Source organism: Sphaeramia orbicularis, chromosome 8 (genome assembly GCF_902148855.1).
Source record: "Sphaeramia orbicularis chromosome 8, fSphaOr1.1, whole genome shotgun sequence".
NCBI classification, from domain to species: Eukaryota; Metazoa; Chordata; class Actinopteri; order Kurtiformes; family Apogonidae; genus Sphaeramia; species Sphaeramia orbicularis.
The window spans coordinates 9,305,428-9,330,235 of record NC_043964.1 but is presented as its reverse complement, the minus strand read 5'-3'; the positions used below and the strand labels follow the sequence as shown (position 1 = coordinate 9,330,235).

General features: G+C 35.1%; 1 pseudogene; it reads left to right on the top strand.

Moving 5' to 3' along the window:
* Nucleotides 1-24,808, top strand: part of LOC115424202 (protein tweety homolog 2-like) — a 105,101-nt pseudogene that overhangs the window by 55,841 nt on the left and 24,452 nt on the right.

Genomic DNA, 24,808 nt, shown 5'->3' with positions numbered 1-24,808 from the left:
GCTTGAAATAAAACTACTACTGCTACTACTAATAACAACAGGAGATGTTAAGAAAAATAAGTGCTTTTTTAAATGTATTTTATTTAAATCATAGTTTACATCTGTCGAACACATCAGAACACAGGACCAAAATGTGTTTGTTGTTCTAAAAAATCTAACTTTATTGTCATAGTTGTAAGATAATTGCACATTTCCTACTTTCATTTGGGAAAATATTGTCTCAGGGGGCAGTCTGGTTGAGTTTGTTTGTATTGTTCGAGCAAAAATTGGAAGTTATTTTGAATTTGCACAACAAATTATTCAAGGAAAAGTAAAAAGTGTTGGTATAATATTGATGTTTCTTTCAGTAAAAGTTATAATTGCACCACTGTTATAATGTTGTTGGAGTTGAGGGGGGGTCTGGAGATTGTTTGTCCTCCAAAGGGGGGAACGAAAGAAAAAGACAGAGAACCACTGAGTTACAGGCAGAATATTTTTAAAATAGGAATTAATTCTCCCAAGACATTTCAGGTTGCTCATATTTGTTCAGGTTATTCACATTTTTTGTGAAAGGATGGGAGTTTTCATCGGGGTTTGTCTGTCTGTTTGTGTGTTCGCAAGATAACTCAAAAAGTTATGGACGGATTTGAATAAAATTTTCAGGAAATGTTGATACTGGCACTAGGAAGAAATTAATTTTTTTTTTTTTTTTTTTTTTTTTTGAGCAGTCCACATCACAACAGTCACACATACACATCTTACACACTCCACCACACACAGAACATTTACACAACCAGGACAGGACATTGTTTTTTTTACTGACTGATATTTTGTTTCTTTTGTATATTACATACCATATGTTGTCCCCCCCCCACACACACACACACACGCACACACACACACACCTACATGCACACACATTATGATGATGTAATGAAAATATTGTATAATACTGTACATAAATCTCTTTGTCACTTGGTGCCACTTCAATAAAGGTTAAAAAAAAAAAAAGATAGGTTATGTTTTCATTGGGGTTTGTTTGTTTGTTTGTTTGTTTGTTTGTTTGTTTGTTTGTTAGCAAGATAACTCAAAAAGTTATGGACGGATTTGGATGAAATTTTCAGGAAATGTTGACACTGGCACAAGGAACAAATGATTTTTTTTTTTTTTTTTTTTGAGAAGTCCATGTCACAACAGTCACACATACACATCTTACACACTCCACCACACAGAACATTTACACAACCAGGAGAGGACATTGATTTTTTTTACTGACTGACATTTTGTTTCTTTTGTATATAACATGCCATATGTCCCGTCCCCCCCCCCCACACACACACACACACACACACACACACACGCACACACACACATTATGATGATGTAATGAAAATATTGTATAATACTGTACATAAATCCTTTGTCACTTGGTGCCACTTCAATAAAGGCTAAAAAAAAAAGATAGGTTATGTTTTCATCTGGGTTTGTTTGTTTGTTTGTTTGTTTGTTTGTTTGTTTGTTTGTTTGTTTGTTTGTTTGTTTGTTTGTTTGTCTGTTCGCAAGATAACTCAAAAAGTTATGGACAGATTTGGATGAAATTTTCAAGAAATGTTGATACTGGCACTAGGAAGAAATTATTACTTTTTTTTTTTTTTTTTGAGCAGTCCACATCACAACAGTTACACATACACATCTTACACTCTCCACCACACAGAACATTTACACAACCAGGAGAGGACATTATTTTTTTTACTGACTGACATTTTGTTTCTTTTGTATATAACATGCCATATGTCCCGTCCCCCCCCCCCCACACACACACACACACACACACACCTACATGCACACACATTATGATGATGTAATGAAAATATTGTATAATACTGTACATAAATCTCTTTGTCACTTGGTGTCACTTCAATAAAGGTTAAAAAAAAAAAAGATAGGTTATGTTTTCATCTGGGTTTGTTTGTTTGTTTGTTTGTTTGTTTGTTTGTTTGTTTGTTTGTTTGTTTGTTTGTTTGTTGGCAAGATAACTCAAAAAGTTATGGACGGATTTGGATGAAATTTTCCAGAAATGTTGATGCTGGCACAAGGAACAAGGGTCATTCCACCTCAATTCAACAAGTGCCTTGTTCAGATTGATATATCAAATACATTTGAAAAAAAAATTCATGAACAGGGTACCCCTCTTGCCGTTTTTGGTGCATTTCACGATTATCAATAACATTGTCTTTATTGGGACTGTGGTATGACCTTGTGAAATCTGGAAAATAAACTTGAAACTTTTACGAACCCCTATATTTATTGACCAATTAAACACAAACCAAATATGATATATTGCAAATAATTACACATCCTTTTACATAAGTATATAGAGTAATCAGATCAGCATTTATTAATGGGTATGATTCTTTTTTGTTGTTGTTTTTGTCATAATCTAATCGCAAAATAACATTTTTCATTAATTTTCACTTTCAAATACCACAGATATGACAAGGAGTACCAACCAAAAGAACTTATTTTCTGAAAGACCATCACATATGCTTACAAAATGTAAAATTTCATGATGGTTCTAGGACTCCAACCTACAAAAAAATATTTTTGAATAACCCAGCTATATTGCTCACGGTTCTTATCATCTTATCATGAAATTCGAGATGCTTGAACTGTTTGACTGTGCAGAGTATAGTGATTTATTTACTAAACACCAAATGTAATAGAACAATCTGTTTGTAACATATTTCCAACAGTGAACATGACAATAGTTACAACATATTTATATGTTGTTTATATGACCTGTTGTCATTATTTACAGGTCATTATAATACTTTTTTTTTACCGGTGTGATCCGCTTGAGATCATATTCTTCTGTATGTCAAGGTCAAGGTTACTTTATTTATGCCCGTAGGTAGATTTGTTTTGCAGTCTAGGTGATTGCCTTGGCATTACAACAACACATACATTAAACATGCACGACAGGCACTTGATCACACTTACAGACAGGACAAAAAGTGCTCAGTGTTCCACCATTCATCGGTATAGCAGCATGGATAAGTAAATAAAATACATAAGATCAAATAAATAAAAACAAGATGCAATAAAACACAATAAAAGCCAGAAAAGATAAAAACAATCCGGGATAAAAACCAGGATAAGAATATAAAATTTAAAAAATTTAAAATTTGAAGTCACAATAATAATAAATAGAGCAAAGAAATGGAATAAATAACTAAATAAGTTAGTAAAGTGCAATGTCACTATTTCTTATTGAGCTCAGTGACGGCAACAGGAACAAAGCTGTTTTTATAACGCTGTGTCCTGCACCTTGGGGCTAAGAACCTCCGTCCAGAGGAAAAGAGCTGAAATTCACCTCGTAAAGCAGGGGTGTCAAACTCTCAGCTTAATTTGATCTGAAGTGGGCCGAACCAGGAAAATAATAACATAATTATATATAAATAATGCCAACTCCAAAATTTTCTCTATGTTTTAGAGCGATAAACGTAAAATTAAACAATAAAAATGTTTACATCTACCAACTGTTCTTTCAAACAATGTGAATAACATGAACAAACTGAAAAAAAAAAGTGTAATTTTAGCAATATTCTGCCACAGTTTATCATTTCCACATGTTTATTATAACTTACAGATCACAGTGGATCTACTAATACACAAAACATTTAATATCAGGCAGAATATTGTTAAAATTTTACTTACTTCTCTTAAAATATTTCAGGTTGTTCATATTTGTTCAGGTTATTCACATATTTTTTGTGAAATTACAGGGTGGGGAAGCAAAATTTACAATATTTTGAGGCAGGGATTGAAAGACAGTGTACGACCAATTAGTTTACTGAAAGTCATGAGAATTTATTTGCCACAAGAAAATTGACATAATAGAAAATGTTTTTATTCTATGTGTCCTCCTTCTTTCTCAATAACTGTCTTCACACGCTTCCTGAAACTTGTGCAAGTGTTCCTCAAATATTCAGGTGACAACTTCTCCCATTCTTCTTTAATAGTATCTTCCAGACTTTCTGGTAATAGTTTTGCTCATAGTCATTCTCTTCTTTCCATTATAAACAGTCTTTATGGACACTCCAACTATTTTTGAAATCTCCTTTGGTGTGACGAGTGCATTCAGCAAATCACACACTCTTTGACGTTTGCTTTCCTGATTACTCATATGGGCAAAAGTTTGTGAAAAGGTATGGATAATAGTGTTAGGTATGATTATGACATCAATATATGTTTGGTTTCAAAACAATTGACGTAGTGCCTGCTGAGAAAAAACAACTAAATGTTCGTTGTACATTTTGCTTCCCCACCCTGTATACTTTATTTTAGTCTAAATACATGGAAATATTTACATTTACTAAGACAGAAATTTAAAGTTGTGAGTATTTATAGGTTATTATGATAGTATTTAACTGGTCTGACCCACTTTAGATCATATTGGTCTAAATGTGGATCCTGAGGTAAAATGATTGTTTATATCTTCAGTGTAAATTTGCATTTCACACATTCATCCCAAGGGCCGAACTCGACCCTTTGGCGGGCCGGATTTGGCCCCCGGGCCGCATGTTTGACACCTGTGTCGTAAAGGATGGGAGTCATTGTTAAGAACTGATGAAGCCATCCTTTGTACCTGTTTAGTGTACAGGGAGGCGTGTTGAGCTGCATTATGTAATAAATTCCCATTATGTAATAAAAGTTCAAAATGTAATAAGAATGTCACATCATCTTGTAATAAAGCCGCATTATGTAATAAACTGACACATTTTGTAATAAACTACCTCAGTGCATTATGTAGTAAATTTTTTCGCATTATGTTGTAAGTTATTACAATTTGAGAAGTTTATTACAAAATGCACTTGACATATTTTTATTTTCAGGAAAATGTAAGGTGCTAAATTAATCTTTAAACTGTGTGGTTAAAGTTCTGATTATATTACCTGTAGCTCCTGTGACTAATTTCTTCTAAATTGCTCTGAAATTATATTATTTTTTTTGGATTGTTATTGCATAATGAACCATGTTATTACATTTTTTTTTAAATAAAAATGTGTCAAGTGCATTTTGTAATAAATTTCTCAAATTGTAATAACTTACTACATAATGCGAAAAAATTTACTATATAATGCGTTGACGTAGTTTATTACCTCTAACAAAGGAGGTTATGTTTTTGCCAGGGTTTGTTTGTTTGTTTGTTTGTTTGTTTGTTTGTCTGTCCGTTAGTGTGCAACATAACTCAAAAAGTTATGGACAGATTTGGATGAAATTTTCAGGGTTTGTTGGAAATGGGATAAGGAAGAAATGATTAAATTTTGGTGGTGATCGGGGGTGGGGGGGCCCACGGGGGGGGCCACTGATCAGCCTTGGCGGAGGTCTGCGCTCTCCGAGTGCTTCTAGTTACAAAATGCGTCAGTTTATTACAAGATGACGTGACATTCTTATTACATTTTGAACTTTTATTACATAATTGGAATTTATTACCTCCGCCAAGGAGGTTATGTTTTTGCCAGGGTTTGTCTGTCTGTTTGTCTGTCCGTTAGTGTGCAACATAACTCAAAAAGTTATGGACAGATTTTGGTGAAATTTTCAGGGTTTGTTGGAAATGGGATAAGGAAGAAATGATTAACTTTTGGGGGTGATCCGGAAGAAATCCTGGATTCTGGATCACTTTGAAATTTTCGTTAACATTGTGGTAAATGGGGCCAAAATTTTCGTTTCCCAATATCTCGCTTAATTATTGACCAAAACTCATGAAATTTAACTCAGGAATTGACAATGGGGTCCTCTTTCACATTTCAAAGGCTGATCCGGATCTGATCCAGAAGGCGGATTTAATTTTAAACTAGAAGCACTCGGAGAGCGCAGACCTCCGCCAAGGCTGATCAGTGCCCCCCCCCCCCGTGGGCCCCCCCCTCGCCAAGGAGGTTATGTTTTTGCCAGGGTTTGTTTGTTTGTTTGTTTGTTTGTCTGTCTGTTTGTCTGTCCGTTAGTGTACAACATAACTCAAAAAGTTATGGACAGATTTTGATGAAATTTTCAGGGTTTGTTGGAAATGGGCCCCCCCACCCCCGATCACCACCAAAATTTAATCATTTCTTCCTTATCCCATTTCCAAAAAAAACCCCTGAAAATTTCATCAAAATCTGTCCATAACTTTTTGAGTTATGTTGCACACTAACGGACAGACAAACAGACAGACAAACAAACAAACCCTGGCAAAAATCATCACCATCACCAATCATCAACATCACCTTGGAGACCTGAGTTCCTCGGTAAAGACAAAACTGAGGAATCTGGGTGTCATCTTTGACCAGGACATGTCTTTAGAATTCTACTCCAAACACCTAGTCAAAAACTGTTTCTTCCACCTACGCAACATCTCCAAACTCAGATCTATGGTGTCCACAAATGAGCTCGAGATGATCGTTCACGCTTTCGTATCTTCTCGCTTAGACTACTGCAACAGCCTGTTTACATGCTTAAACAAGAAGGAGCTGGCCCGTCTACAGTTTGTCCAGAACTCTGCTACCAGGCTCCTGACCCGCACAAACAGGAGAACCCACATCACTCCCATCCTTAAATCTCTCCACTGGCTCCCTGTTCTATATCGTCTTCATTTCAAAATTCTGGTGCTAACTTTCCGGGCCCTACATGGCCAGGCCCCTGTATACATTGCTTCCCTGATCCAGCCCTACAGCTCAACTCGTAGCTTGAGGTCTTCAGGACAGCACCTGCTGATGGTTCCACGGACCTGTTTTAGCACACGCGGTGACAGGTCTTTTAAAGCTGTGGCACCACGTCTATGGAATGACCTGCCTCTACACCTACGGTCCATGGACTCTGTAGAGAGCTTTAAGAAACACCTCAAAACCCTCCTGTTCAAAAAGGCTTTTTAGTCTCCCACCTGACCCAGGACCACCACAAACTGATTACACTCTATGTATTCATCATAACGTACTCCATGTGTCATCCCCCCCTCCACCCAGTCTCTCTCTATCTCTATCGCTCTCTCTTTTCTCCTCCTTTACTCTCTCTCTTTAACCCCAACTGGTCAAGGCAGACAGCCATCCTTCAGGAGTCTGGGTCTGCTCCAGGTTTCTGCTGTTAAAGGGAAGTTTTTCCTCGCCACTGTCACCAATCACAAGTGTTTGCTCCTGAAGGATTCTGTTGGGTCTCTGTAAACTTAATTTGATTCTGATTTGAATTGATAAAGCACTTTGTGACTCTGTCTGTGAAAAGTGCTCTATAAATAAAATTTACTTACTTTACTTTACTTTAAAAACATAACCTCCTTGGCGGAGGTAAAAATAAATGTAGGATTTGTATCACCGATTATGTGGGGAATTTTTGCGCTTGGCGGAGGTCTGCGCTCTCCGAGTGCTTTTCTAGTTACATAATGCGGCTCAACAAGGCGGGACAAAACTGTGTGGAACCTGAAGCAAAACTATTGTAACTCCCTGGACTTTTACATTTCACAGATTCATCTCACGGACCAGATTGGACCCTGTGTTGGGCCGGTTTAGACCCGTGGTCCATCTGTTTGACACTTGTACTCTAATCAGTCAGTCTCATTTAACAGCCGTGTCCAAAATGGAGGACCGTTCTCGTGACCCGCTTCCAGTAAAAGTGAGCTTTAATCCATTTTAAAGGAAGATTGGAAAGTCCAGATTAGGGAAATGTGGATCACCCATAGCAGCGAACTGATGGAGCCCATTTCTCACACTCAGGCAGAATGATTTACAGATAAGATTCAGAGCATTGTGGCAGGAAGTGTGAGCGATGATGAACATAGAGGTGAGGAGTGAGAGTAGTTTACTGGTAATCGTATACCCCACCCCCAACCCCCCACCCCCATGGGAGTACTGGGGGTGGAGGATGGGCTGGTATCTGCCTCAACTCCACATGGATACTCTTTCTAACCGTCTCACTTACAGAACATCACGAGCATGCATTCCCAATTTAATCAACAGTGTTTGAAATATTGCGGTGTCAAGCAGACCAAGATGCATTTTTATCTTCTTTGTGCCAACTTTTCACAGCGTGGGAATGAGAAATCTTACTCAGCATGCTTTAATGTGTTACAAGAGTCATGGGGGAAACGATGATAAATAAGAAAACTTGAGACCGCTACAAACTGCTCTGGATGATAAAAAAAAAAAAAAAAAAATGTAACATCTGTTCAGAATTAGTCAAACCTCCTACATGGTGTAAAATTAAATACAGTTCCGGTAAAAAAAACAGAAGTCATGGATGTTACCGAAAGTGAAAAAATCATATCATTAAAACAGAGAAAATGTTCATTATCTTTGTCTAAGCAGGATCATGCATGTTTTTGTGTAGAAGTTTCATTTAAGTGGGACGTTCAGCTCCAAACTCAGATTTCTTTAGCCCTGTTTTTATCGTTTATGCTGAATGTTGTCTAGGGGTATATGATGATGTTCTATGTGTCATTTTTCTGTGCTGTTTTTTTAGATGTTTATGCATTTATTTGGGGTTTTTCTTTTATATTTTCAGTTTTTATACTCTTTTATATATATTATTTATACTTTTATGGCACCTAAACAGGACTGTACTTTCAATTTCGTTGTACCTGTACAATGACAATAAAGACATTCTATTTTATTCTATTCCCAGCATAACTGCCTAAGTCATACATGATATGGACAAAAATATTGGGACACATTGAATTTCGGTGTTTCTTTTCTAAGAGAGGTCTGGAAAATAATGACGACAAATGTCATAATATAGTTTCATATTGGGATAAATATCATTGCGTTGGTTAGTTTGGTTTAAATTGTTGTCGTTGCTTCTAAAATGCCTCAGAGATGATTTTTACTTGCTTACTCTTAATATTGATTTTGTTCTTTTTTTTAATCCGTGACTATGATTTTAAATGTTCTACCACTAAATTTCAAAAATATTTTTCCTGCTCTGACTAAATAATCATTTTCTACCACAACTAACCATCTGCTTTCTTAACATCTCACTTAGGAAGAAAAGTACTGGGACATGTTGAGTTCAGGTGTTTCTTTTCTAACAGGGGTCTAAGATACAAAACGATAATAACAATTGTCTTAATGAATGAATGAATGAATTTATTTTTGGTTTTACATCAGTCATTGTACTCAGTACATCAATTGTAATAAACATAAAAACCAAAAAAGGAATAGGCTAGAAGCAAAAGCTTATTTTTTTGCCTGTCCTTTTCAACTAATACACTGCTTACGTCAACTTAAATGTGTACAGCATCGAGCATTTAATAATAATAATTTAATAATAATAATTTATTTGTAAAGCGCTTTCAATCAAAGTGCTGTACAGATATAAAATCAAACACAAAAAAACATAAAAACTAAAAACATTAACTGTAAAAACAAATCAAAACATAAAACACAGAGTAAACAAGTGGGTCTTGAGCTTTGCTTGAAAAACATCCACACCATACACCATAATAATAACAAATATATTAAAAAAAAGTCAACAACAAAAACACATCTGCCATCTCAATTCAATATTTCTGAATAATTTAAACTTAAAGTACTCTTTTTTTTTTTTTTTTTTTTTTTTTTTTAAAACTTCACCAAAGGAGTGCATAACTTAAATGCATCATAAGGTCCATTCCATAATTTCACACCCACAATCCCAATTCATCTAGACTCACATCTGCCCTCACTCTGGGGTGGCTGTGGCTCAGGTGGTAGAGCGGGTCGTCCAATAACCAAAGGGCTGGCGGTTCGAATCCCACTCTGTCCTAGTCAGTCTGTTGTGTCCTTGGGCAAGACACTTCACCCTCCTTGCCTCCAGTGCCACTCACACTGGTGTATGAATGTTTGGTGGTGGTCAGAGGGGCCACAGATGTAGCTTACCACCACCAGAGGGAGAATGTGAGAGTGAATGAATAATGGGTCAATAATGTAAAGCGCTTTGGGTGTCTAGAATAACGCTATATAATTCTAATTATTATGATTATTATTATTATTAATCCACTCACACATATCAAAATCTCTGAAATTCAAATTACTCTCTCTTAATTCCAAGAAACCACACCTGAACTTTGTAACAATACTATTAATATAGTTTTATATTGGAATAAATATCATATTGATTGTTAATATTGATGTTTTTAGCTCAAATCAACATGAACAGGACATCTTACAGCTGTAGACATGATGTGTCCCAATATTTTTGTCCATATAGTTTATAAACATCAATATTTCCTTTAAGTTTATTGGGGGGATTTTTCTTCCTAAGTGAGATGTGAAGAAAGTAGATGGTTAGTTGTTGTAGAAAATGATTATTTAAAAAATAAAAAAATAAAAGATTCATGAAAAATTTGACCTTTGACCTACTTTTCCCAAACTGTTACCACATCTATTCTGTCAGTGGCATTTTATAAACCCAGTTTGGTATGAATTCAACCAATAATGTTGCTGGAGTGTTAACCAATACAGAAACACAGAAACAAACAAACAAAACAAACCCTTCAGGGGGTGGGTAAAAAACAAAATCAATGTTGAGAGAAATTAAGTAAAAAAAAAAACATCCCTTAGGTATTTTAGAAGCAAAGATAAGAATTTAAACCAAACTAACCAATGCAATGATATTTATCCCAACATAAAACTATATAATGATATTTGTTATTATTGTTTTGTACAACTGTCCCAATACTTTTGTCCATATAGTGCACGACTTCGGTAATTATGCTATGAGTTTTTGAACATTTTTGAACTTTGAAGGCAGGGCAACTCTTATGTTTACCTTAAAAAAAAAAAAATCAAATGTGCCCTTTTTAAAGTCATCTATGTCAGAGTGGGTCAAGCTCTTGTGGCGTTGAATCAAATGTGGCTGTGCTAGCAAAAAAAACATGTTTTTCCCCCCGTCAGCATCAAGCTAAAATTGACTTTCTAACGCTATTCATGCCGTGCAAGCGCAGCCGTTTATTTCATAACAATATTCTTGTTCAAACGGTAAAAGTAAAATGTATTTACTCTACTCCGCCATGCGTCCTCCCACTCTCTTCTCGCTATCAAAGACCCCTGTGATAACGGGTCTCCCTGGTATTGTTATCAGTATTCCACTCTAACATTGTTTATCTGAATAAAACACACAGTTGAGGAGCAAAGCTAATCTTTTCTCCAGGGACTGCTTCTTTGCTTCTTTCACCTTTCTCTATATTTCAATCTTCTTTTTTATGAGCATCGTTTTTATATAAATTTGTTTCTTTCTGCCCCCATTTTCTCTCTGACTTCTCCCCTCCCTTATTTACCCACTACTTCCTATTTACTTTGATTTCTTCCATTTTCTCATATTTATTTTATTTTCAGGTTGCAGGCTCTTTGGGAAATGCACAAACCAGACTTAAGCAGCACCTGGAGCGGCTAGATGAAATATTTGCTCCGAGGGCGGATTACCTCCAAGCTTTACGCTTTATGCAGCTGATGGTCAACAATGTCATCCGCGAGCTGACTGGCCTGCCCGACATTAGGAAAGTCAATGAGGACTTGGCGGCCTTTGCAGACCAAACAGCCTTCATTGAGTACTATAGGTAGGTGGAGCCGTGTTTATTCCCTTTAGGGGAGGGATTGACATTTTTTATTTTTTATTTGTGTGTGTGCGTGTGTTGTTGATGTAAACATTCTGTAAATAGGACAACAATTGATCAAGACCAAATGCTAAGCAGATGGGATTTTATTGATCTCCCCCCTAGAACACAACATATTTCTCCCACTTACTAAATAAATGAAAGCTGAAATTATTGCCTATTGTGCAGTTTGAGCTGTAATATTTATTGCTCTTGTAGAATGTGTATATAGTGCAGCAGCTTCTGAATCATAAATGATTATAGATGTTTGTTCAACCGTGGTCTTTTCAGTAAAGAGTCATGAAAAGCAGTTGAAAGTCAATTTCAATATTCATGAAAACAAAATATAATGAACAAAGTCCAAACAAGTGGTGCCAACACAACAAACCCCGCCCCTTTGCACATATTGTACCTTATTTTGGCAATCGATCCAGCTGATGTCATCATGTCTATGCGTGTGGTGATGTCAGCATATCAATTACCTCTATATATGTGCCAAATTTGAAGTAAATTAAAACAAAATTGATGCTTTTATAGACATATGAAATTTCACCCGTTGTAAGTAAATGGGGGGAAAAAATATTTAAAAATTTATTTAAAAAATTTATTTTGACCTGTCTTTCCCAAAATGTAATCACATCTCTTCTAGGTTACTGGTAATCTATAAACCCAATTTGGTATGAATTCAACCAATAGTTTTGCTGCTACAGACATTTGAATTTTCGCTCATTGTAAGTAAATGGGAAAAAAATTGTTAACAATTCATAAAAAAATTTGAACTTTAATCTACTTTTCCCAAAATGTAATCACATCTATTTTGGGTCACTGGTAATCTATAAACCCAATGTGGTATGAGTTAAACCCATAGTTTTGCTGCTACAGACATTTGAAATTTTGCCCATTATAAGTAAATGGGGGAAAAAGAAGAATTTAAAAATTCATAAAAATTTAAACTGTGACCTATTTTTCCCAAAATGTAATCACATCAATTTTGGGTCCCTGGTAATCTATAAACCCAATTTGGTATAAATTCAACCAACAGTTTTGCTCCTACACACATTTCAAATTTTGTTCATTATAAGTAAATGGGAAAAAAATTGTTAACAATTCATATAAAAATTGAATTTTAACCTACTTTTCCCAAATTGTAATCACATCTATTTTGGGTCACTGGTAATCTATAAACCCAGTTTGGTATGAATTCAACTCATAGTTTTGCCGCTACAGACATTTAAAATTTTGCCCATTATAAGTAAACTAACTCGTTGACCCTTGGGGATCCACAGGTTCTAGATGTGGTCCTTTATATGCTGTTGTGTATTCATACATGGGCATGAAGGGCACGGAATGCACCCCCATATAAAACCTGGAAGGACCTGTCCATAGATGTGCTACAGCAGTGGCAAACATACGGCCCGTGGGCCAAAACCAGCCCGCCAAAGGTCCTAATTTGTCCCACAGTGTGAATTTGGAAAGTGCAAAAATAAATTTATTAAGAGTCAAAGGTGTCAGAGTTGTTTTAGTTCAGGTTCCACATTCAGCCCAATTGTGATCTCAAGTAAAAATAATAGCATAATAACCTATAAAAAATGACCCCAAATTTAAATCAAAATTTCATTTTAAAAAGTTGGTGTGAGATCGGTATCAGATCAGTATCAGCAAAACTAATCCTAAAAAAATCAGATCGGAAGCAAAAAAAATACAGATTAGGACATCACTATTACTAATGGCACGAAACGCACCCCCATATAATACCTGGAAGGACCTGTTCATAAACACACTACAGCGGTGCCAAACATATGGCCCACAAAAGGTTCTAATTTGTCCCACAGTATGAATTTGGCAAGTGCAAAAATTATACTAAAGTTATTGAGTCAAAGGTGTCAGACTTGTTTTAGTTCAGGTTCCACATTCAGCCCAATTGTGATCTCAAGTAAAATAATAATGACTCCAAGTTTAAATCAAAATTTCATTGTAAAAAGTCAGTATTGGATCAGTATCAGCAAAACTGATTGCAAAAAAAAAATTGGATTGGATCAGAAGCAAAAAAAATCCAGATCGGGACATCACTATCACTACTGGCACGAAACGCACCCCCATATAATACCTGGAAGGACCTGTCCATAGACACGCTACAGCGGTGCCAAATATATGGCCCGCAGGCCAAAACTGGCCGCCTAAAGGTTCTAATTTGTCCCATGGTATGAATTTGGAAAGTGCAAAAATTATGCTAAAGTTATTGAGTCAAAGTTGTTTTAGTTCAGGTTCCACATTCAGACCAATTGTGATCTCAAGTTAAAAAAAAATAAAAATAAAAAAAAAAAAAAAGCATAACCTATAAATAATGAATCCAGTTTTAAATAAAAATTTCATTGTAAAAAGTTGGTATTGGATCGGTATCAGATCAGTGTTGGCAAAACTAATCCTAAAAATATCAGATCGGAAGCAAAAAAAAATCCAGATCGGGACATCACTATCACTAACAGCATGGAACGCACCCCCATATAATACCTGGAAGGACCTGTTCATAAACACACTACAGCGGTGCCAAACATATGGCCCACAAAAGGTTCTAATTTGTCCCACAGTATGAATTTGGAAAGTGCAAAAATTATACTAAAGTTATTGAGTCAAAGGTGTCAGACTTGTTTTAGTTCAGGTTCCACATTCAGCCCAATTGTGATCTCAAGTAAAAAAAAAAAAATAGCATAACCTATATATAATGACTCCAAATTTAAATAAAAATTTCATTGTAAAAAGTTGGTATCGGATCGGTATCGGCAAAACTAATCCCAAAAAAAATTGTATCCGAAGCAAAAAAAATCCAGATCGAGACATCACTAGTGACAAGCCAACCCATGCCTGCTGCAATGAATCTATAATGTAAAAAAAAAATCTATGTAAATATAAATGTGCGTTTCTGCAGGTTTTAGTCGCATTCAATTGAAAAATATGCTAAAATCTGTTTTTGTTTGTTTTACTGTGGGACATAATAGCCCAAATACATGCAGCACAGAGGCACTTTACTTTAATGACATAGTTGTACTGCGTTCAGACTGTTGTTTACACCTTTACTCATTTCTTTAGAGAAAAAAAAAACAGTTAAAATGTGCCACTGCAGTAGGATGAAAGAACAAGGCGGTTTATAGCTTTGTTTACTTGTTATGAGGCCCCATTGTTGCTTCTCTATGGAAAACTCTGTTAGTCATCACGACCCCTGGTAATATACAGGATGGGCACTCTGAAATAACCTCTTTGCACAAATACAGTGAGTTTTGCATATCTACAAAGAGTTTCAGTGTATTTTTTTATTGTGCACAGGTTTATTGGAACATTTAAAGTGCAGCCAGAACGCAGTTATTATGGCAAAATCATCCACAATTGTTTCACTTTGACTTCTAGAGCTGAATTTCTTTTAGACCAAAATACAAAATAGTGTCCACAGAATAGTAAATGATCCGTGTTTATAATTGATGATTCATGACCTGAAGTATTAATCTTGCCAGTAGTAGCAGGAACAGAAGAGGCATGTCTGGAAAAGTAACTGAGAGAGTAGATTCAATTAAACTCATTTAGTCAAGGCTGAATTGGGTCCTTGGTAAAACAGAAAGGTGACACAAGTTCTCCTCTGTAAATTATAAAACATGACAAAGAAGGCCCATTTATATCAATTTTATATTAGTAAAAGCTTTGTAATTTCCCATATTTTGCTGCATATTAGATAGATTCCCAGGAGCTCAATTCCTTAGAATCGTTTTTCTTCCTGCGTAATAATTCTGCTTAGAAGCAGAGCCGGGAGGTCACTTGGGCATCTTCGGAATTTTGTCGTGACGTGCATTGTGGGAAGCGAAGGCTCACCCAGCCACCTGGCAGTATATTATATGGATGAAAAAAACACGACGTGGAAATGGCTGGAGGAATTTGCATAGACTCTATGCATATTCCCTTCCCTGTATGCCACAGAGTACAGGTGTCAAACGTGCGGCCCGGGGGCCAAATCCGGCCCGCCAAGGGGTCCAGTCTGGCCCTTGGGATGAATTTGTGAAATGCAAAAATGACACTAAGATATGAACAGTCCTTTTAGTTCAGGTTCCACATTCAGACCAATTCAGTCTCAAATGGGCAGGATTTAGTAAAATATGATCATAATAACAAATAAATAATGACAACTCCAATTTTTTTCTCTTTGTAAATGTAAACATTTTCATGCATTTACACTAAAACAAAGTATAATTTTGCAAAAAAATGTGAATAACCTGAACAAATATGAACAACCTGAAATGTCTTTAGAGAAGTAAGTACAATTTTAACAATATTCTGCCTGTTATTAAATGTTTTGTGTGTTTGTAGATTCACTGTAATCTGTAAGTTATAATGTACATGGTTTAAATGATAAACTGAGGCAGAATATTGTTAAAATGACACTTATTTTTCTCAGTTTGGTTCATGTTCTTCACATTTTTTGAAAGGATAGTTTGTAGATATAAACCTTTTTATTATGCGGTTTACTTTTTTCACTCTAAAATGTAGAGAAAAAGTTTGGAGTTGACATTTCTATATTATTATGATAACCTACAAAAAATAATGACTCCATATTTTCTTCTCAGTTTGATGTAAAAAAAAAAAACAAAAAAAAAACTTACACTATGCCTATAAATAATGACAAGTTCAATTTTTTGTCTTTGTTTTTGTGCAAAAAAAAAACCCCAAATTATGAAAATATTTACATGTAACAATAAAACGTTAATAACCTGAACAAATATGAACACCTGAAATGTCTAAAGAAAATCGAGCACAATTTTAACTATTTTCTTCCTGTTTTTCAGTGTTTAGTGTCTTTGTAGATCTGATCCATAATGAACATGTAGAAATGATAAGTTGAAAGCAGAATATTGTTAAAATTGCACTTATTTTCTTAAGGAATTTCAATTTTTTCAGGTTATTCACATCTTTTCATCAAGTACAATTTTACCAATATTCTGCCTGTTACTAAATATTTTGTGTATTTGTAAATCCACTGTAATGTATAAATTACAATGAACATATGAAGCATAATATTGTTAAAATTACAGGGTGGGGAAGCAAAATTTACAATGAACATTTAGTTGTTTTTTCTCAGCAGGCACTACGTCAATTGTTTTGAAACCAAACATATATTGATGTCATAATCATACCTAACACTATTATCCATACCTTTTCACAAACTTTTGCCCATATGAGTAATCAGGAAAGCAAACATCAAAGAGTGTGTGATTTGCTGAATGCACTCGTCACACCAAAGGAGATTTCAAAAATAGTTGGAGTGTCCATAAAGACTGTTTATAATGGAAAAGAAGAGAATGACTATGAGCAAAACTATTACCAGAAAGTCGGTAAGTGGAGGAAGCAACAAAAAACTTGTGCAAGTGTTCCTCAAATATTCGGGTGACAACTTCTCCCATTCTTCTTAATAGTATCTTCCAGACTTTCTGGTAATAGTTTTGCTCATAGTCAGTCTCTTCTTTCCATTATAAACAGTCTTTATGGACACTCCAACTATTTTGAAATCTCCTTCGGTGTGACGAGTGCATTCAGCAAATCACACACTCTTTGACGTTGCTTTCCTGATTACTCATATGGGCAAAAGTTTCTGCAAAGGTATGGATAATAGTGTTAGGTATGATTATGACATCAATAGATGTTTGGTTTCAAAACAATTGACGTAGTGCCTGCTGAGAAAAAACAACTAAATGTTCATTTGTAAATTTTGCTTCCCCACCCTGTAAATGTACAAAAACCAATATATATGTGTAATAACATTTAATCATATACCTTGAAAACATCAGCAAACCGGCACTTTTGTCATTTATTTTCCAATTAATCTTATTAAAATACGTAATATTTAGCACATTAATCTCTGAAGCTAATCATTTCTAAAAAATTGTAGACCGTGTTACTAGAAATTTCAGGCGACCCCATTTGAAATCCAGGCGACCCCACATAGGATCCCGACACTGAGGTTGAAAAACACCGTATTCGACGGTGGCACCAGCTGTGGTTATCCAGTGTTTCTGATTCCTGTACTTTTCAGTCATTTTGCACATATTCCTCACATGGCGTCTACTTTTTCGATCGTGGCGTCGGCTCTCCTTTCATACCACCGTTGCCACATTGTGCCACCTAACACCATCTCCCGGTTGTTTATTGGATTCCGCGTAGCCATCGGTCTGCGAACAGCCTGTGGCTCGGTTTTATTGATGAACAGCAAATGGTTACAGTCGACCCAGTGTTATGGGACAAAATGACACCATTCTGTTTTCCAATATCACATCCACCCTCCTCTATTCTGTTTCTGAATCCATCACTGCCCTGTGTGCGGTGAGACGCCTCGGCTTCTACTTCTGCTTCTGTGCTTCTGTTTATCCAGAAAAAGTAAAACGTAGCGTATCTTTGTGTTTTCTTCATCCGTGTGCCCTCTCTCTCTCTGCCAGTCCTGCAGTTATTTTCAATCTATATAAAGTATTTCTACAAATATAAGCCCGTATGTCAGGTAGGATCTTCACCTCACATTCTCTACTGTCAATGAATTATATTATTTATTGACCTGAGAGCGCATCTTTAATACAAAACTGCAAAGATGCTGATATCCACTGTCTGTCTGAATGTCCTGAGGATTAATGCTGCGTATATTTACTATCAGGGATGTATGAATGAGTCATAGTTGGAGCCGTTTCTATGTGTTTTTTAGGGTCAAACCAGGCACACGTACACATACATATATATAGACACACTCCTCAAGTCCAGACCAAGTGTGAGCTGTTCCCGCGAAAGACATTTTCAGAGCCTTAAAAATTAATGTCTATGGATTTGTGCTGTTGAATTATTAAGCCAACAAGCTGGAAATTACCTGATGGAACAGATGGGCTCTAACTAGAAGACATGAATGCTGATATACTGCAGCTCATAGGCGTCCTACGTATTCAGTCGGAAACATATGTCTTCCAGGCTCTTTAGTAGTTTGAACACAAGTGGTGGATGAGGTTTTTTTTTTTTTTTTTTTGTGCTGAAGCTGTGTTTTGGTGTTTTTTTCATAGATGGCTGGCCTATCTGCTGCTGCTGATCCTGGATCTGGTCATCTGCTTGGTCATGTGTTTGGGAATGGCCCGTCAGTCGAAATGGCTGCTTATCACGTACGTACCTAGAGTTTGTATGTGGACACAAAAAAACGGTAACTTTTAACAATCCAATAAAACCAAGAGTGATGGAAGAAAAATATTTTATTCATAGTAATTGGAAACCTTAAACATGCCATTTAAGAAACAATGATGGAATTTTCATTTTTTTAAATTACAGGGTGACCCAAAAAAAACGGGAATTTTGAAATGCGTATTGGCAGACATGAGCAAGTGGCAGCACTGCGAGACAGTGACCTTGAGCAAGTAAACACACCCCCATTTTAGTAACCATTGGCGGCTGTGCGAGAATTGTTCGCTAACCGTGTGATCTCAAGATTCGGTAACGTTCCCTGGCCCCCTAGATCGCCAGATTTGTCCGTTTGTGATTGTTCTTTGTGGGGCTATCTCAAGAGTAAAGTGTACACGACTCGACCAAGACTCTGGATGAGTTAAAACAGAGAATTCAGGATGAAATTCACAGTATCCCAGCTGAGAGTGTTGCAGCGGTCATGAGGAATCTCAACAGCAGATTTCAAGAACGCATTCGTACAGGAGGAACGCCATCTACAGGAAGTAATTTTTAAAAAAAATGAAAATTCCATCATTGTTTCTTAAATTGCATGGTTTAAAGTTTCAATTACTATGAATAAAATATTTTCTCCCATCACTCTTGGTTGTATTGGATTGTTAAAAGTTCCCGTTTTTTTGTGTCACCCTGTATTTGCTCAGAGGTGTTGTTTTGTTTTGTTTGTGTTTGTTTTTATTTCTGTCATGTATCTCTCACCATATATCAGAATCAGTATCAGTTTATTTGCCATTTGGCAGAAAAGCTGCATTGGAAAACGGTTGGCAAGAGCTCAGCATAAAAATACATAAGAGAAAGTACAACAGGGGGTGTCAAACATGTGGCCCGGGGCCAAATGCAGCCCGCTAAAGGGTCCAGTTCAGCCCCTAGGATGTTTTTGCCTAGTGCACAGTCTTGAATTGAATTAAGCTCAAAAATTGTTTTTGCTTAAATTAAGGAAAAAAATCTTGAATGAAGCCAAAAAACCATCTTCAATTAAGTAAAAAATAATAATAATAAATTAAATCAAGCCAAAAAAAAAAAAATCTTTGATTAAGTAAAAAAAAGCTTCAATTAAGCCCAAAAAAATCTCAAATTTAGCAAAAAAAAATCTTTAATTAAGCCAAAAAAAAAATTCTATTAAGTAAAAAAAAAAATCTTCAATTAAGACCAAAACAAATCTTCAATTAAGTAAAAAAATTCTTCAATTAAGCCAAAAAAAAATATTCAATTAAGTGAAAAAAAAAAAAAAAAAATCTTGAATTAGCCCACAAAAAAACTTCAGGGAAGTAAGAAAATCTTCATTAGGCAAAAAAAATCTCTAATTTAGCAAAAAAAATCTTGAACTAAGCCAAAAAAAAATCTTCAATTAAATTTTAAAAAAAATCTGAATTAACCAAAAAAAAAAAATCTTCAATTAAGTTAAAAAAAAATCTGAATTAGCCAAAAAAAAAAAAAATCTTTGATTAAGTAAAAAAAAGCTTCAATTAAGCCCAAAAAAATCTCAAATTTAGCAAAAAATCTTGAATTAAGCCAAAAAAATATTCAATTAAGTAAAAAAAAAAAAACTTCAATTAAGCCAAAACAAAATCGTCAATTAATAAAAAAAAAAAACTTCAATAAGCCAAAAAAAGTATCAGTTAAGTTACAAAAAAAAATCTGAATTAAGCCAAAAAAAAAATCTTCAATGACATAAAAAAAAAATCTTCAATTAAGCTAAAAAAAAATCTCTAATTTAGCAAAAAAAATATTGAACTAGAGCCAAAAAAAATCTTCAATTAGTTTAAAAAAAAAATCTTCAATTAAGCCAAAAAAAATCTTCAATTAAGTTGAAAAAAAATCTTGAATTAAGCAAAAAAAAAAAGTCTGCAGTTAAGTTAAAAGAAAAATCTTCAATTAAGCCAAAAAAACTTCAATTAAGTAAAAAAAGGTCTTGAATTAAGCCCAAAAAAAAACTAGTATTAACAACTTTTTTTTGTTTTGTTTTGTTTTAGTAAACAAAAATAACATTAACTATGAAAATATTACATTTCCAACTATCCTGTAACACGAAATTGTGATAACCTGAACAAATATGAACACCCTGAAATGTCTAAAGAAAATTAGCACAATTTGAACATTTTTTCTGCCTGTTCCTCAGCGTTGTTAGTGTCTTCATAGATCTGATCCATAATGCAAATGAAGAAAGGAGAAGTTGAGGAATAATATTGTTAAAACTGCACTAAAGTTTCTTACCGTTTTTAATTTAAATTTCAGTTTTTCAGGTTTGTTTTTTTTTTTTTTTTTTCTTTTTGGATAGCTATAAAAGTAAGGTATTTTCATAATTTATGTTTTGGGTTTTTTACACTAAACAAAGACAAAAACTTGGAGTTGTCATTATTTCTAGGTTATTATGTTATTATTTTTTCTGGTCCGGCCCACTTCAGATCAAATTTAGCTGAATATGGCCCCGGACTAAAAATGAGTTGGACACCCCTGCAGTACCAGTAAAAAAAAAAAAAAAACAATGAAAAATTACATGAATACAGAGTAAGAAAATGACAGGTGCCCCCGTAGATTCAACCCACACTCACTTGGACGAAATTACATGAATATAAAGTGGTGTTAGTTATACACAAATCCAAACATAAAACATACCAACCATAACATGCAGAACCTAGACATAGTTCAATTTATTTTCCTTAGCAGGATATGTACAGTCAGTCCAGCTTGGATTTACAAGGCTGACAATTATACTGAACAAATAAGAACTGACACTATAATTATGAAAGAGCTGCAGCATCTGAAACTGACCACAATGAACATTTGACAGATGAACAGAGCACAGTGCTTCAGTTTTCAGCTGCAGAGTTTCGTCAGGTCTTTTAGGATTGGAATTGTCTCTCTCAACTCACCATATTTTTTTTTTATTAGTACTTTTTTTTTTTTTTTTTTTTTTTTTTTTTTTTTTTTTAGATTTTATCATTACTACAGGGGTCCCATAAGTCTCCATACATAGTGTGGTGGAAAAAATTACATTTTTATATTTATACTCTTTATATTTTATACTGTTAGTACATATTCTTTTTAATGCTGGGAGTCATTATTCATTATGTGTGATGTTTACCACTCTGTACACCACCCCAACCCAGGAACGGAAGAATTCTTGCTTGAGTTAAAACCCAAACACCTAAAGGTCTGAATGTGTAGATAGAGGATGGCGCCGGCACTCCAGATAGGATCCAAGCAAGGTTAGAGTGAAGAGGTCATCATGACCTCTTCACGGAGCAGAGAAGGAGTAGTATGGGGTGGTACGATGTACGTAAGGAATGACATCATAGTTTGAGGGGGTTGGATTTGGTTCTATATAATCTTTAGTTTTCTCTTGTTTAATCAGACTTCACTTACAGAGTTTCTCTGTGATTGACTTCTCAATAAATGCATTTATTTATTTTAACTCTAACTTTCTCTCCTCCTCTTTGTGTGTGGGTTATCAGTTGAACATTTCCTATAACACATAGGAAAAATAAACGTTTCTTGACATAAACCATTTTTATTTATATTATATGCTCTATATGACTGCCATTTTGTCGGGAACACATTTCAATGCGTGTCTGCTGAAGAACTATAAGAAGAAATATAAAGAAATACATGTTAGAACCATAAATGTATGGAATGTATTATGTCTCCTATGTATGGAGACTTATGGGACACCCTGTAGAAATTCCAGGCGACCCCATGTGGGATCCCAACCCCAAGATTGAAAAACACTGACTTAAATAAAGGTTAAATACAGAGAAAGATTAATTTGGGAACTGACACAAAAGTAGCTCTGGGTCTTTATGGGTTAATCTGTCGCATTCACTTCGGGGGGGGGGGGTCACATTAAGCGAATTTAGAAATTCATCTCACGACCCCCCGTTGGCGTCCCACAACCCCCGGGGGGTCGCGAGCCTGCTTTGGAAACCCCTGCTTTTACTGACTTATCTTTTATTACATCTTACAGGGTGGGGAAGCAAAATTTACAATATTTTGAGGCAGGGATTGAAAGACAGTGTATGACCAATTAGTTTATTGAAAGTCATGAGAATCTAAATCTTCAAATCATATTTTACTGCATTTCTAACGGTCTTGTTGTCTACCTCAAGTTCAATTGCTATTTTCTCATGGATTTGGTTGGATCCTTTAGGATTTTTTTTTTTTTTTATATTTTATTAGTGATAGTTAACAAGACAATGTGGACAGAAAAACAACAACACATAAACAAAAGGAAACTCAAATAAAAACAAACAAAAAACAACAACAATGACAGAGTATTGACAAACAACATCTATTACAATAAAAAAGATCAGAAATGTAAATAGCAATATGATAATAATGATAACATGATGATAATGATAACAATAAAATATTACTTTCTAATCAAAAAAAAGGAAAAAAAAAAAAAGCAAGGGGGGGGGCTTGGTTGAAGAGAGAATGAGGGGAGGGGAGAAAGGTGAAGAAAGAAGTGTAGGTGGGAATGAAGGGGAGCAGGGATCCTGGTTTTTCTGTATGTGGAGGTAGAGAGAAAGAATGAAGTTAATGTGGATGATATAAATTAAAAAATGTTTGTTATGGGTTGGATGTGGTGTGGTGATATGTGATCCTGTACATGGCTGTGGTTTTGGTTACTGCTTTGGTACGAGTTCTGGGTGGACTTTAGATAGTTTGTGAATGGGTTCCATGTTTTGTCAAAGGCTGATATATTGAGGTATATCAGGGTTTCAAACTCATTGTCTTCCAGGGGCCACATTCAGCCCGATTTGATCTCAAGTGGGCCGGACCAAAAAATAATAACACAATAACCGATAAATAATGACAACTCCATGTTTTTGTCTTTGCTTTAATGCAAAAAAAAAAAAAAAAACCTCCATTAAATTATGAAAATACTTACTTTTATAAACTATCCAAACAAAAAAGATGTGAATAACCTGAAAAAACTGAAATTTCCTAAGAAAAATAAGTGTAATTTTAACAATATTATGCCTCAACTTATCGTTTCTACATGTGCATTATGGATCGGATCTACAAAGACACTAAACACTGAGTAACAGGCAGAAAATAGTTAAAATTGTGCTCGATTTTCTTTAGACAGTTCAGGTTGTTCATATTTGTTCAGCTTATTCACATTTATTGTTACAGGACAGTTTGTAAATGTAAATATTTTCAGAATTTAATGTTATTTTTTGCACTAAAACAGGACAAAAAAATTTGAAGTCATTATTTATAGGCGTAATGTGATATTTTTTTCACATTAAACAGAAAAATATGGAATCATTTTTTTTTGTAGGTTATTCTGCTATTATTTTACTGTAGGTCCTATTGGTCTGCATATGGAAGCTTAAGTAAAATGAGTTTGACAGCCTTGACTGTGGGATTTTTGCAATATCATCCCAGGGGCCGGATTGGAACCTTTGGCGTGCCACATTTGGCCCCCGGGCCACATGTTGAGACCCCTGAGGTATATTGTCGTGGAAATTTACCGTTCAACTGATAACCCACACAAAGAAAAAGGGAGAAAGTTAGAGTTAAAATAATAAATGCATTTATTGAGAAATCAATCACAGACAAAGCTCTGTAAGTGAAGTCTGATTAAACAAGAGAAAACTAAAGATTTATAGAACCAAATCCAACCCCCTCAAACTATGATGTCATTCCTTACGTACATCGTACCACCCATACTACTCCTTCTCTGCTCCGTGAAGAGGTCATGATGACCTCTTCACTCTAACCTTGCTTGGATCCTATCTGAAGTACAGGCGCCATCCTCTATCTACACATTCAGACATTTAGGTGTTTGGGTTTTAACTCAAGGTAAGAACTTCGTCCCTAAGTCGGGGTTGCTACAGAGTGGTCAACATCACACATAACAATGACTCAGCATGCACTTAACAGTATAACATATTAAAAGAGTATAAAATATAAAAAGTAAATTTTTCCACCACAATATATATACCTCAAGTTCAATTGCCATTTTTCTCATGGATTTGGTTGGAT